General features: G+C 39.6%; 1 pseudogene; it reads left to right on the forward strand.

The window, feature by feature from the left end:
• LOC122746702 overlaps window positions 1–14,318 on the forward strand; it is a 55,981-nt pseudogene that overhangs the window by 12,957 nt on the left and 28,706 nt on the right.

The following is a 14,318-nucleotide window of genomic DNA, read 5'->3' on the forward strand; positions in this document are numbered from 1 at the left end:
GATGTGGATGGCTCTGGAGGGGAGAGTGAGGTTGGTGACCTTGCATAGACCCTCCCTCACTTAAATCTAATTCAGTGCAAGTCATGGCATCACCCCAATGTCATGGTCCTCTTTAAGAACAAAGGACAAGGGGGCAGCTAGGTGGTGCAGTGGATAAAGCACCAGCCCTGAATTCAGGATGTCCTGAGTTCAAATGTGGCCTCAGACACTTGACACTTACTAGCTGTGTTACCCTGGGTAGGTCACTTAACCCTCATTGCGCCCCCCCCAAAAAAGAACTAAGGACAAACAACAACAAAAACAAGGAGGATGGATCGAAGTGGTGAGAGACCTGAAACTGAGAGCTCAATTAGGTTGTCTTTGAAATAATCTAGCCAATAGAGGTAGTAAGATCCTGGGACAGTGAGACAGTGGAAGAGACAGATTTTAAACACATAAGAAAGAAATATTTTTTTAAATGTCAAGAAAAGTCCAGAAAAGTGAAGACTGAGAAAATACAATGAAGTTTGGCAAAGAAGAGATCACTAGTAAATTTTAAGAGCTCTTTCAGTAGGGTAATGAAGTCAGAAAGTGGAATGCAAAGGATTTGGAAGTGAGTGAGAGAAGTGGAGACAAGCAAGTGTAGACAGCTTTTTTTGGCCGAGAATTGGGAGAGAATTTGATGGTATCTTGTGGGAATGGTAGTCTCTAATGAAATATTTTAAGGATGGTGGAAATATGGGCATGTTTTGTTGTTGTTTGTCCTTCATTCTCAAAAGGGAATTGTGGTGATGTCATGACTTGCACTAAATCGGATTTAAGTGAGGGAGGGCTGTGCAAGGTCGCCAACCTCACTCTCCCCTCCAGTGTCATCTAGATCCAATGGCAAGATGTAGATCAGGATAACTGGAGATGCCCCTGGATGTTTAAGGCAATTTGGGTTAAGTGACTTGCCCAGGGTCACCCACCTAATAAGTGTCTCAGGTGAGACTTGAACTCAGGTTCTCCCAACTTCAGGGTCAGTACTCTGTCCACTGTTCCACCTAGCTACCCGGGCATGTTTGAAGTCACTAAGGAAGGAATCTTCAACTGGTCTCTGTCTACTGGCTGCTCCCCCACTGCCTACAAAGATGATTGACTAATAAACAAACATATATTAAGAGCCTATGTCTTTCCCATCCTCAAAAACCCTCACTTGATCCATCAATGCTTGATGGTTATCATCCCATATCTTTCCTCACTTCTGTGGCTAAACTCCTTGAGGAGATCATCTATGATAGGTACCTCTGCTTCCCTTCCTCTCATTCTCTTCTTAACTCTTTGTAATCAGGCTTCTACCCTCATCATTCAACTAAAACTGTTCTTAACAACATTACTAATAATCTCTTAACATTAGCTTCCTTCAAGGCTCACCCAAAGTCCCACTTTCTGCAAGACGCCTTTCTCAGTCCTCTGTAATCTTAGTGCCTTCCTTCTGAGACTTCTTCCAGTTTATTCTGCATATATTGTTTGGTAAGGCAATGGGGGTTAAGTGACTTGCCCAGGGTCACACAGCTAGTAAGTGTCAAGTGTCTGAGGCCAGATTTGAGCTCAGGTCTTCCTGAATCCAAGGCCAGTGCTGCCCCCTCTCCCATTATATTGTAAGCTTCTTGGCAGCAGAGACTGCTTTTTCTTTCTTTGCTTTTTTTTTGGTGGGGGCATCCCTAACACTGAGCATAGCATTTGACATACAGCAGATTTTAATAAATGATAGTTGACTGACTTATACGAATTTATAATGTGTCCTGTCAACATAGTTATGTGACTTCCTTTAGCCCCATTCAGAAGCAGGTGAATAGGAGCAGAATAGGCATAATCCAGGGCTGAGGTTTGTTATAAAACACTAGTAGCAAAAGGACAAGGGGGAAAATGATGTGAGAGGTGAGGAGAATGAAATGCTGACAGGGTAAAGATTAGGGATGAGAGAAATGAAATTAGGACAGGGGTGATAGCCTGAGAAAATACTAAGGAGTTGAGATATTAGAAGTCTTAGGGCAAAAATAGGTTTAGGATGGGGGAGGTTTAAAGAGAGATAGAAAGATAGAAGAGTGTTGTCAGGTAGAGGAATCACAGAGTTTAAGTAAGGAAAATAGAAAACTTCCAGGTAATAATAAGACCAAAGTATGAGTTCCCCTCTAGGTGGCTTCAGTGGAGGAAAGGAGGAAGTCATGGGATTTAAGGAGAATGAAGAATTGGTAGGCTAGGTAAATAATAGATCATAGGACTTAAAACGGAAAGGGACATTAGAGAACATCTAGTCATATGATCGTTCATAGGATCATAAATTTAAAGAGGGAGGTGACATCAGAGGTCATAAAGTCCTACCTACTTCTTTTTGTACAGGTGATTTAAATTTAATTTGTCATTATTTTGAATTTGATAACATCAGTAAGCATTAACATTTCCATATACAAAGAACAGAAAAGAGGGTTGTATATGAAAATGCAAATCTCTTTTATACATACTTCATTTTTTTAGGGTATATAATTCATTCAACACATTGGTTCCAAAGCTGTTATGCTTGTCTCTGTCTCCCTTTGAATGTTCTTCTGTATTCTTCAGTGCAATTAAGGAAAAAATTTCATTGACTCTCTTTTCTTCTTTTTGGCATCATTATCATTAGATGCCCTCTCTCCCTCCCCTCAAAACTTTCCTTTGTAACAAATAAACATAGTCAAACAAGACAAATCCATACACTGGCTATGTTTGGAAGTGTGTCCTATTCTGCACTCTGGTGCAAGACCTTTCTACCAAAAGGTAGGATACATGCTTCATGATCAATCTTCTGGAATCATGGTTGATCACTGATTAGAGCTGTTAAGTCTTTCAAAACCGCTTTCTTTCCAATATTATAGTCATTATGTAAATTGTTTTCCTGGTTTTGCTCATGTTGCTTTATATTAGATGCAAACAGAAAAGCAAAGACAGTCCCAGTTTTGAAGGAGCTGAAATTTAATGGGGGAGACAACAAACACAGGTGAGTGGTGACCAGAGGAAACACTTTGGTTTAAACCCAATGGATGCTGGCTTCATAAGATTGTGAGGAAATCACTTTATAAAATAAAAAATGCTATATAAGAATGTCATCCTCCTCCTCATCAGTTCATCTTTTCAAGTAGAATTTAGATAGATGCATCACTATTCTGTGGTTATTCTTTTATATTTAATGCACTATGGACAATTGCACAGGTACATAAAATGTCTGCTTTTTGTAATTAAAACAAGTATTGGGATGCAAACTCATCTTTTGTAGACTTACTGAGAGCATCTTTGGGATAAGCCTACTAAGTCAATGGGGAAAATGTATACTAATCCTATTCCTATATGGTTTTGATTACTTCCAATAGAGGTCTATATTTTTAGAAGGCTTTTCATTTCCCCTGGTTTGGAGATCGTGAGTATTTGTTATGGTGACATCTATTGTTTGAAAATTTTTATGCATCTATGTTAGGGTCAGGAGATAGTGAGCAACAATTTTGCCTTTGATAATGCCCCAAATTTCAGTAGTTTCTTGAATTTTCAAGCATAGCTTGGGGTCTACTTGTAGCACTGACATTTGTCTTTTTGTTAGTTTACCAAGGATGATGACCTAATGGTGAATGATTCTGGCTGGCCATCTGATTGTGCCCTTGTAGGGATTCAACATTCATTTTGCAAACCGAAATAACCTACCCCTCAGTTTCTACTGTTTCCTTGCAAATCTGTATCAGTGTAAGGTCTGGCTTCCATAAGAATGCCTTTTTGGAGGGTAATGTCAGGTGATGTGATGATTAGCATAAGGACTACCAAATCAGATTCACAGAATTGGAGAGTTGGAAGTGACCTCAGGATCCAGCTAGTGCAATCTATGTAGAAAAAGATGATAATGGTGGGCAGTGTGATATAGTGCATAGAAAGCTAGCTTGGGAGTCAAAATGAGTTGGGTTCAAATCCTGATTCTAATATAATATTCTGGCCATGGGACCCTTGACAAGTCACTTAACTTCTCAGTGTCTTAAGGAAACTCTGCAAGAAGCTAAAATACAGAATCATTTCTGAACTGCAGTTATTATGTACCTGAAGGCACATTGTAAGCTACAAGGTACTAAACAAATGTAAGGCATCATTATTGTTTTAGTGGAGAGCCACTAGCCCAGAGAGAATGTGAAAATTTCTGTACTACTAAAAGAGATAAAGGGCACCTAATTTTACGATCTAACTTTCTGCCAGCCGGTGTATATTAATAATGTATTTTATTAGTGTTTGTTTGGAAGGATGACTGGTTGGAGAAGTTAAACATGTCTAACTTGTTCAGAATATATACCTAATAATTAACCTAAGAAAATAAGATACAAACTTCCTCCTAGTCCCTTTCTGATGTAAGACTTCTCTGGTGTGTAGTTAAGGAAGTTGGAAGGAGCCAACATTCTTTGGATGCTTTTTTGAATGACTGTGCCTGATCCAGCATGCACCTGCAAAGAGTGCTTTGAAGACCCATGGATTGTTTGTGATTGAAAAGTTTAGAGTAGTTCTGAGTCTTTTTAGTTATAGTTTGCCAGTTTCCTTGAAGATATAGTTCTCTAATACAGAGGACAAGTTAATTATCTGCAATTAAAATTATTTATCATTAATGCTTATATTTATGTGTAACCCTAATGAGTTTGTTGCATAGGTCAGGTGAAAGAATTCCTGTAAAGTTCTCACAAATAGGACTTACTATTTTGCAGGCCTAGATTGGAGTTGTCAATATTTTAAATGCTTTTTGTTGTTGTTTGTTTTTGTTTTTTACAAGGTAATGAGGGTTAAGTGACTTGCCCAGGGTCATACAGGCAGTTAAGTGTCACCTAGCTGCCCCTTAAGTTGTCAACATTTTTGATGTTTCCTGTAGTGGTCTGGTGAAGCCTTATGGACCCCTTCTCAGAAAAATCAATCAATCAACCAATTGATCCATAAACACTTATGTGACAGGAAGGCAAAAGACAGTTTCTGCCCTTGAGAAGCTTAAAATCTCATGGGGAAGACAACAAGCAATCAAATATGTATAAAGCAAGCCATGTACAGTAGGATAAATAGGAAATAATTAAAAGAAGGAAAACACTGACATTAAGAGGCATAAAGGAAGGCTTTATTTGGGACTTAAAGGAACCTAGAAAAGAAAGTCTTTAAATACACAAAATAAAATGTGTAGGATTACAAAGGATATCAGTTATATGAAAATAGAGTTGTTTTTTAAACAAGGCCACAGAAACATGATTAAGAACTCCTAGTCTAGGGGCAGCTAGGTGGCGCAGTGGATAGAGCACCAGCCCTGGATTCAGGAGGACCTGAGTTCAAATCCGGCCTCAGACATTTGACACTTACTAGCTGTGTGACCCTGGGCAAGTCACTTAACCCCAATTGCCTCACCAAAAAAAAAAAAAAAAAAGAACTCCTGGTCTAGATCTAGGTCTGCTGTGCTGAGCTGTGCTGTACTTCCCTTTTGCCCAAGTGAGAACGACCTTTCCTGAAATCTCTTAAATCATCTCAAATTGGAAGATTGTGTCTCTCTGTCTTTTTTCTAGGTTCTGTAGTTCCAGAATCTATTTAGAGGCTTGATTAAATGTTTTTTTTTTTTTTTGAGGGAAACTCTGGAGAGCTCAGGCAATTTCCTGGCTTCTCTCTGCCATCTTCCCTTGTGCTTTTATTTATATATTTATTTATTTTGGTTGGGCAATGAGGGTTAAGTGACTTGCCCAAGGTCACACAGCTAGTAAGTGTTAAGTGTCTGAGGCTGTATTTGAACTCAGGGCCGGTGCTCTATCCACTGTGCCACCTAGTGGCCCCCCAATTCTTTGTTATCACAAAAAAGTGCTACTATAAATATTTTGGTGTATTAAACTCCTTTCATTTTGTCAATGACCTTCTTGGGGTACATGCTTAGCAGGAAATCTCTGGATCAAAGGGTATGGACATTTAAGTTACATTATTTGCATAAATCCAAATTGCTTTCCAGAATGGGTATAACAATTCACAACTCCACTAACATTTCATTAACATGCCATAATAGCCTTTCTTTTTTCTTTTTCTTTTTTTCTTTTTCTTTTAACAACAAATACTTATTTTATTTTTTCCAGTTACATGTAAGGGTAGTTTTCAACATTCATTTTCATGAGATTAAGAGTTCAAATTTTTCTCCCTTCCTCCCTCCCTTTTCTCCCCCCTCCACAAGACAACAACCAGGTTATACATGTAAAATCCACAAGTGCTCTTTTTATCAGTTCTTTCTATGGGGGTGGATAGTAAGCTTTGTCATTAGTCCCTTGGGATTGTCTTGGATCATTGTATTGCTGAGAGTAGTTAAGTCATTCACAATTGCTCATTGAACAATACTGCTGTCACTATGCACAATGTCTTCCCAGCTCTGCTCACTTCACTGTGCATCAGTTCTTGTGTCTTTCCAGGTTTTTCTGGGATCATCCTGTTTGTCATTTCCTATAGCACAAGACCATTCCACCACAATCATATACCACAGCTTCTTCTGTCATTCCTCAATTGATGGACATTCCCTTGGTTCTCAATTCTCAGTCACCACAAAGAGTTGCTATAAATATTTTTTGTACAATTTTTTACCCTTTTCTCTTTTTCATGATTACTATGGTTAACTGTTTCCTTTCCATCCTATTCCCTTCCCCATGATATTTATTCTATTATCCATCTTCTTTCATCCTATCCCTCTTCAAAGGGGATTTGCTTCTGTCTGTCCCCTCCCCCAATCTGCCCTTCCTTCTTTTGCCCCTCTCTCTTTATGCCCTTCCCCTCCTATGTTCCTGCAGAGTTAGAGAGATTACTCCACCCAATTGAGTATGTTATTTCCTCCTTGAGTCAATTCTGATGAGATTGAGGTCTTTGAGCCAATTCTGATGAGTGTTAGGCTCATTTACTACCCAGATTAAATAGATTACTCCACTCAGTTGGGTGTGTGTGTGTTAATCCCTCCTTGAGGCAACTCTGATGAGTTTAAGGTCTTTGAGCCTTTTCTGATGAGTGTAAAATTCATTTACTGCCCTGCTCCTCCCCCATCTCTTCCCCTACTCTATAAGCCTTTTCTTGTTTCTTTCATGTAGGATTTCACCTCTGCCCTTCCCCCTCCCCCTGTGTATTCCCCTCACCCCTCAATTTAACCATAAAGATGTCATCATGGAGCAGCTAGGTGACAGAGTGGACAAAGCATCCACCCTGGATCCAGGGGGATCCCAGCAAAAACCCAGCCTCAGACAGAAGACAGTCACCCACTGCATGACCCCAGGTATGTCCCCCAACTCCAATTTTTTATGGTTCTCTAAGGTCTCGTATTTGAAAGTCAAATTTGCCATTCAGTTCAGGTCTTTTCATCATGAATACCTGAAAGACCTCTTTTTCATTAAATTCCCACTTTTTCCTCTGAAAGATAATGTTGACTTTTGCTGGGTAGGTGATTCTTGGTTGTAATCCCAATTCCTTTGCCCTCTGGAATATCATATTCCATGCCCTCCAGTCCTTTAATGTAGAAGCTGCTAGATCTTGTCCTATCCTGATTGGGGCTCCACAGTATTTGAATTCGTTCTTTTTGGTAGCTTGCAATATTTTCTCCTTAACCTGAGAGCTCTGGAATTTGGCCAGGAGTTTTCCTTTTGGGATCTCTTTCTGCAGGTAATTGGTGGATTCTTTCAATTTCTATTTTAGCTTCTTCTTCTACAATTTCAGGGCAATTTTCCCTGACAATTTCTTGGAAGATGATGTCTAAGCTCTTTCCTTGATCATGGTTTTCATGTAGACCAATGATTTTCAAATTATCTTTCCTGGATCTATTTTCCAGGTCAGCTGTTTTCCCCAGAAGATAGTTCACATTGACCTCTATTATTCATTTGGATTTGCTTTATTGTGTCTTAGTTTCTCATAAAGTCACTAGCTTCCAATTGTTCAATCCTCATTCTTAGGCAATTATTTTTATCAGAGAGCTTTTGTACCTCCTTTTCCATTTGGCCAATTTGACTTTTCAAGCTGTTGACTTTTTTCTCATGTCTTTCCTGCATCACCCTCATTTCTCTTTCCATTTTTTCCTCTACCTCTCTAACTTTATCTTCAAAGTCCTTTTTGAACACCTCTATGGCCTGAGACCAAGAAATATTTTTCTTGGAAGCTTTAGATATAGGGGCCCTGACGTTGACATATTCCTCTGAGGGTGCACCTCAATCTTCCTTGTCACCAAAGCAACTTTCTATGGTCCTCACCTCTCTCTGTCTGCTCATCTTGCCTTTCTTTTACTTGACTTTTAGCTCCTTAAAGTGGGGCACTGTTTCCAGGCTTCACTGTTCCAAGCTTCAGAAGTCCCAGGTGATATGATTTAAGGAGGATCAGGTTCTTCACTCACCTGGCCTGTTCCCTGATCCATAGATGACCCCAGACCAACTTGCTAATCAACCAGCTTTGTGTTTTGTGGTTGTCAGCTCTGAGGAGCCTGTGCCCCTCCCCAACCTGGGCCATTGCTACTCAAGCCTACCTCCTGGTTCCCAGCAGGGGTGAAAAACCCAAGTTCTGCCTCAGCACCAGCATAGACTCCTGTAGTCTCCCCCCCTGCCAAGGGCTCAGCCCTCTCACCAGACTGCGAGCTTAGTTCCAGATGACACTGCCGCTTCAGCTGATTCAGAGGCTCTGGGGGTCTCCTTCTCTGGTGAGGCCTTCCTGGGACTGGATCTGTGTCAGAGTGACTGTGGGGTTGGGCTCCACTCCTGTCTCAGCACAGCAGCTCCCTCCTTCTGACCTTCCAAGCTATTGTTGGTTAGAAGATGATTTCAGCACATTTTTCTGTGGGTTTTGCTGCTCCAGGTATTGTCCTATGGCATTATTTGGATGGTTTTTGGAGTGATAGTGTCATGAGTTTGAGAGCTCACTGCCTTTCCTCCACCATCTTGGCTCTGCCCTGGAAGTACAGCCAACTCACTTCCCACAATAGCCTTTCAAATTTTTGAAGACAGCTTTTACATTTTACCTAAATATACTTCTCTTTAAGTTAAACATTTCTAGTTCCTTCAACTGATCCAAAGTGCTATGACATGGTCTGACCAGGGTAGAATTCCTTCCTTCTGGATACTATACCTTGCTGGACTTGGCATCCTAAGATTACAGTAACTTTTTATTTTTAGCTACCATGTCATTTTCTTGATTCCCATTGAACCCCCAAATCATTTTTAGATAAATATTTTATTGATAATTTTAATATTAGTGTGACTTTCCAAAGCATAATCCTCCCCCATCCCAATTCTGTTTTGTTTTGTTTTGTGAGGCAATTGGGGTTAAGTGACTTGCCCAAGGTCACACAGCCAGTAAGTGTTAAGTGTCTGAGGCCGGATTTGAACTCAGGTTCTCCTGAATTCAGGGCCGGTGTTCTATCCACTATGCCACCTAGCTGCCCCCCAATTCTGTTGTAACAGAAATATAGTTAATAAAGAAATATTTTTCGGGACATTTTGAAACTCTCAAAAATCTTGGTGCAGTTTTAAGTTATTAAGACTTGCACTAATGCTTGTGGGACATCTGGTATAGTTTCTATCCCAATTCCTACTTGTCCTGGTAACTTGGTCCCCCTAGGGAAGACTGCTATTCAATTTACCCTCAGAGTTTTAGGGGTACCCCTGAAGGCTATGGTGTTCTTCGAATGTTATTGCATTGAGCCCCCATTCTGGTGAGTTTCCTCCTAATATTAATTTCCATTGATTACTGTCACAATATCATTTGCCAGCTGATATTTCTGTGATATAAATGATAGCCAATTAATATCAACTAGTTTTTAGAAGAGGATATTTACTGAGAAGAAATAAGAAGGATGGAAACCCAAACACAGCACTCCCTAATGAAGGCACACTTTCCTTTCTACCTTTTGGGTCCCTGGAGAGGGTTGGCTTAAATTTAAAATGGCTGCTATAACACCCCACCCAATCCACTTCAGGTGCCGCATGGCTGATGGATAAGTCACTTCCTTGCTTGTAGAATCTAGTTTCTCATTTGCCAGAAGGACCCAGTGCTGGGCTGGATTTATCAATTTGCTCTCTTTGCCAGGCCCAGCCATGGTAATTCTGTTGGGTCTTTCAACTTTTCTAAGCTCGCAAGGTTGTACCTTAGTCTGTTCCTTTTCCAATACTTATCTACTTAAGAGTAGATAGGGAAAAATAACAGGGACAGAAGAAATATCTGTATCATTCATTTAAGGCCTCATTAGGCCAGGTGGGAAGGGTAAAATAACTACATTACCTTTTCCCTTTCTTCAGTCACAACCAGGAAAAGAGACTGAATTTGTTGGTACCTCTCAGTTCCAGATCATCAGACAATTGAAAATGTTTTTCTTCATTACACAGTAAGTAGACAGGAAACAGCCATATATTCCTGAAGATGCTCTGACTTGGGGGCAGGGCCTCTCCATGATGCACTTCTAGAAGCAAGCTCTTCCACCCTTCCATGTGGGTTAGAAGAAATCAGAGCACACTGTACATTATCCGAAGGCTGCGCTTGTTATGGCCAGTATCCAATTATAATAGTTTATTTCCCAAATTGTTTTACAGAATGGTTTGGCCAATTTACTTCTATAGCAATACTGTATTAGTATGAATATCTTCCAAAAGTCTCACCAATATTTACGATTTTGTGTTCTGCTACCTTTTGCCAATTTGGTGAGTACAAATGAAAACCTCAGAGGTATTTTTAGTTCTGATTCTTTTATTATTAGTAATTTGTAGAATTATTCTGTATAATCAGATATTTTGCATTTCTTTCTTTGAAAGCTGTCCTATTAATGTGTTTTGGCCACAAATTTATTAGGGAATGGGTCTTAAACCTCCAGATATTTTTCATAAGGACCATTGTCTGACTCCTCAATATTCTTTAATTGTGAATTGAAAAATTCAAAGTAAAATGCATTTTGTTACTATTAAATTTCATCTTTTTAGATTAAATTCATCATTCTGGACTTTTTAAGATCTTTTTGGATATTGACCCTCTTATCCGGACAGAATGATATAATTGATTAGCTATGGGACTTGAAGGAGAAGGAATTGCTGATAACGAGTCTCAACAGCAAAATGGAGTTTAAGGAGGGTTGGGTGTGTATGTAGTGGGATAGCATTGGGAAGATAAGGAGTTCCATTTTGGAAATGTTGAATTTGAAACCTCCACAAGACAGATAGTTGAAGATATCTAGTAGGCAGTTGGTTATGTGGGACTGGAATTATGGTGGAAAAGTCATGGTGGGTATATGAGTGATCTACATAGAGGTAACAATTGAGTTCATTAGGTATGATGAGATTAATACCATTAATACTCTCTGTTAGGGCCCACAGAGAGAAGAAGATCCTGGCCAGACTTGAGTAACATGCAAGTTAGGGAGACAGGAGACAGAGATGATGACCCCAAAAAGAAGAAGGAGAAGGAGTTGTCAGAAGGGAAAGAGCTGTTACAAGAAATATTACTGAGGAAAGAGTAACCACTAGGAGGAGGTTGGTGATCAACTGTATCAAAAGCTTCATTGCCATCAAAGATGATACGGATTGAGAAAAAAACACCACATTAGGAAACTAAGAGTAGCCTCTTTCCCTTTTTTAGAAAATTGATCCAGTGTTCTAGCATTTCTCTCATCCTATAAAATCTTTGAAGTATCATGAACAATAACATATGCCAGCATTTTTAGTTCCCTGGGTTTGCTGACTTGATCTCTTTTTTTTTCTTTTTTGGTGGGGTAATTAGGGTTAAGTGACTTGCCCAGGGTCACACAGCTAGTAAGAATTCAGGCCCTTCTGAATCCAGGGCTGGTGCTTTATCCACTGAGCCACTTAGCTTCCCCCTATGCACCATATATTAATCAAGGTGAAAGTTGAGGCAGAAATTACAAAAGGAATATGTGTGCATATGCACACATGCATTCATATATGCATGCATATAAAGGCATATGTATGCACACACATTTATGTGTATTCATATATCATACCCACCCACATGTACATATTTTGTCCTAAAAGTCTTAGTTCAGTTTAAAGGCTTAACAGCTAAAACCATACTGTCTTTTAGGATACTCTGTATATGTGGCATAAAGCAAGCTAAGGACAGAACATTGGTAACTATCTATCTTAAGAGGGTCATAAAGATGAATCAAGAGAAGAGAAAGAGGAGCAATGATTAGGAAAACCTTACAATGCCACATGGGAAGCTATTCCTGTATCTCACTGGCCCTGTATGCTCTGTGAAAATCCCATGACAGGAAAGACCTATTTCATAGGGCCCAGGGACATAATAATGAGATTTTAAAGTATGTTCGCTTATATGGTCTTTGTTGTCTGCAGATTAATACAATCCATCACTAAATTACACTTTAATAGTTTACAAAGACATTCCATTTCTTTATGTCCTTTCTATTTTTCCAAACTGTAATGGAAATAGGGGCTCTAGATGTTGTTACAAACTAGGTACTGCTATCTTTTGTCTGTTCCCTACAGTAAAATATCTGTCGAAAACTTAGATCAGAGAAAAGGCTAAATTCCATGGCTTTGATATCTGTGAAATTTTTTTAGGCTTTTCTTATGCCATCTTGTGGTCATTATAGAGAAAGCACTTAAAGTTGGAGAACGGCGAACCCGTCTTTTAGCTCAACAAATATTTTTATTAGTTTTTTACTAGAGGAAATTTTAATTAGAATAGTGTCTGTGTTGTTCCTAGGTATTATTTTCTCATATTCAGAATCCATTAGCTAGCACTATGAGGGTGGCTAATGTGACCCCAAAATTGAGCTCATCATATCAACATTATTTCCACTTCCTTTTTTGTTGTAAAATTTGTGACTGCTATTAGATTCTCCTACTCATACCTTTTTAGAATTTGTATATCTAATTTTTATGTTTTTACCATCTGTTAGTAACCTTAGATTCTTCTCTTTTTTACTTCATTTTATTCTCTGCCAATTATTCTTTTGTAGCACTTAGTTTCCTTTGTCTTATGATATTTGTGGGGTATATGGGGTGTTCAGGGAGGGCTAGCACCTCTGGTGTGAGGGCTTTCTGAGCCCTTTTCAGGGCTGCTCATTCACTTTTGGCATCCACCTGATTTAACCCAGCTCTTACCTGTGTCTCCAAGAAGCAGGAGCAGCAGCTATAGCCCAGTAAACTGTCTCAGCCAATGGGCTAAATCAGGTTGTGAGTAACTGACAAATCTCAAACCCGTTGGTGAGTTGGGGGATGCCCACTCCAAGCATATGAAGACTTTCCCTAGCAGAATGGGCAGATGAGAACAATTTGTTCCAGCAGTCACAAGGCAGGCTAAAGCAGGTGCTGTGGGGTGCTTAGAGATTAGTGAGGCATAGATGACTCAAGAAGAGAGAATGAGACTACTGAATCCAATTCACACAAAAATCAAGCCATTGCCTGTTTTATCATTGGTCCTCTGAAAATTAAAGATAAACAACTACATAACATTTGTTCATATGTTTTATTTTTCTGACCATCCTCGTGCCCTTCACCTAATGGTCTGTTGTATCATTAAAATGACCACTAGAGACCACATTCTGTAGAATCTCAGTCATTTGTCTTTGGGGTTCCAATCCTGGGGTCATGACATACTCACTGGCATAAGCCCTCAATATCTAGTCTGACCTGGGCTTTGGTGTTCTACTCTTTGGTCATCTTCTTGTTATTTTTATTTATTTATTTAGTTTTGTTTTGTGAGGCAATGAGGGTTAAGTGACTTGCCCAGGGTCACACAGCTAGTAAGTATCAAGTGTCTGAGGCCAGATTTGAACTCAGGTCCTCCTGAATCCAGGGCCAGTGCTTTATCCACTGAGCCACCTAGCTGCCCTGGTCATCTTCTTGTTATTAACCATGCTGTTGCTAAAGCCAATGTAGCAGACTTCAACCACTCCCAGGATACTCTTCCCCATTCCTTCTTATTCTGGGAGTAGTAAGTCAAATCAACACTTTTTTGGTTTTGTTTTGCTTTGCTTAGTTGTTTTCAGCAGTGACTGACTCTTCATGACCCCTTTTGGGGTTTTCTTGTCAAAGAGACTGGAATGGTTTACCATTTCCTTCTCCAGCTCATTTTATAGATAAGGAAACTGAGACAAACAGTGTTAAGTGACTTGCCCCAGATAACAAAGTTAGTGTTTGAGACCATGTTTGAATTCAGGTCTTCCTGATTCCAGGTTTGGTACTCTACCCACTGCACCAGCTACCTTCCCAATTCATTGTTACTCTTGCTTATGAAGATGTGTGTCAATTGACCACCCCATTGCTCCACTCACCATACTTGTGACTTTATAGACCAAAACAATA

This window comes from Dromiciops gliroides, chromosome 1 (assembly GCF_019393635.1).
Source record: "Dromiciops gliroides isolate mDroGli1 chromosome 1, mDroGli1.pri, whole genome shotgun sequence".
Lineage (NCBI taxonomy): Eukaryota > Metazoa > Chordata > Mammalia > Microbiotheria > Microbiotheriidae > Dromiciops > Dromiciops gliroides.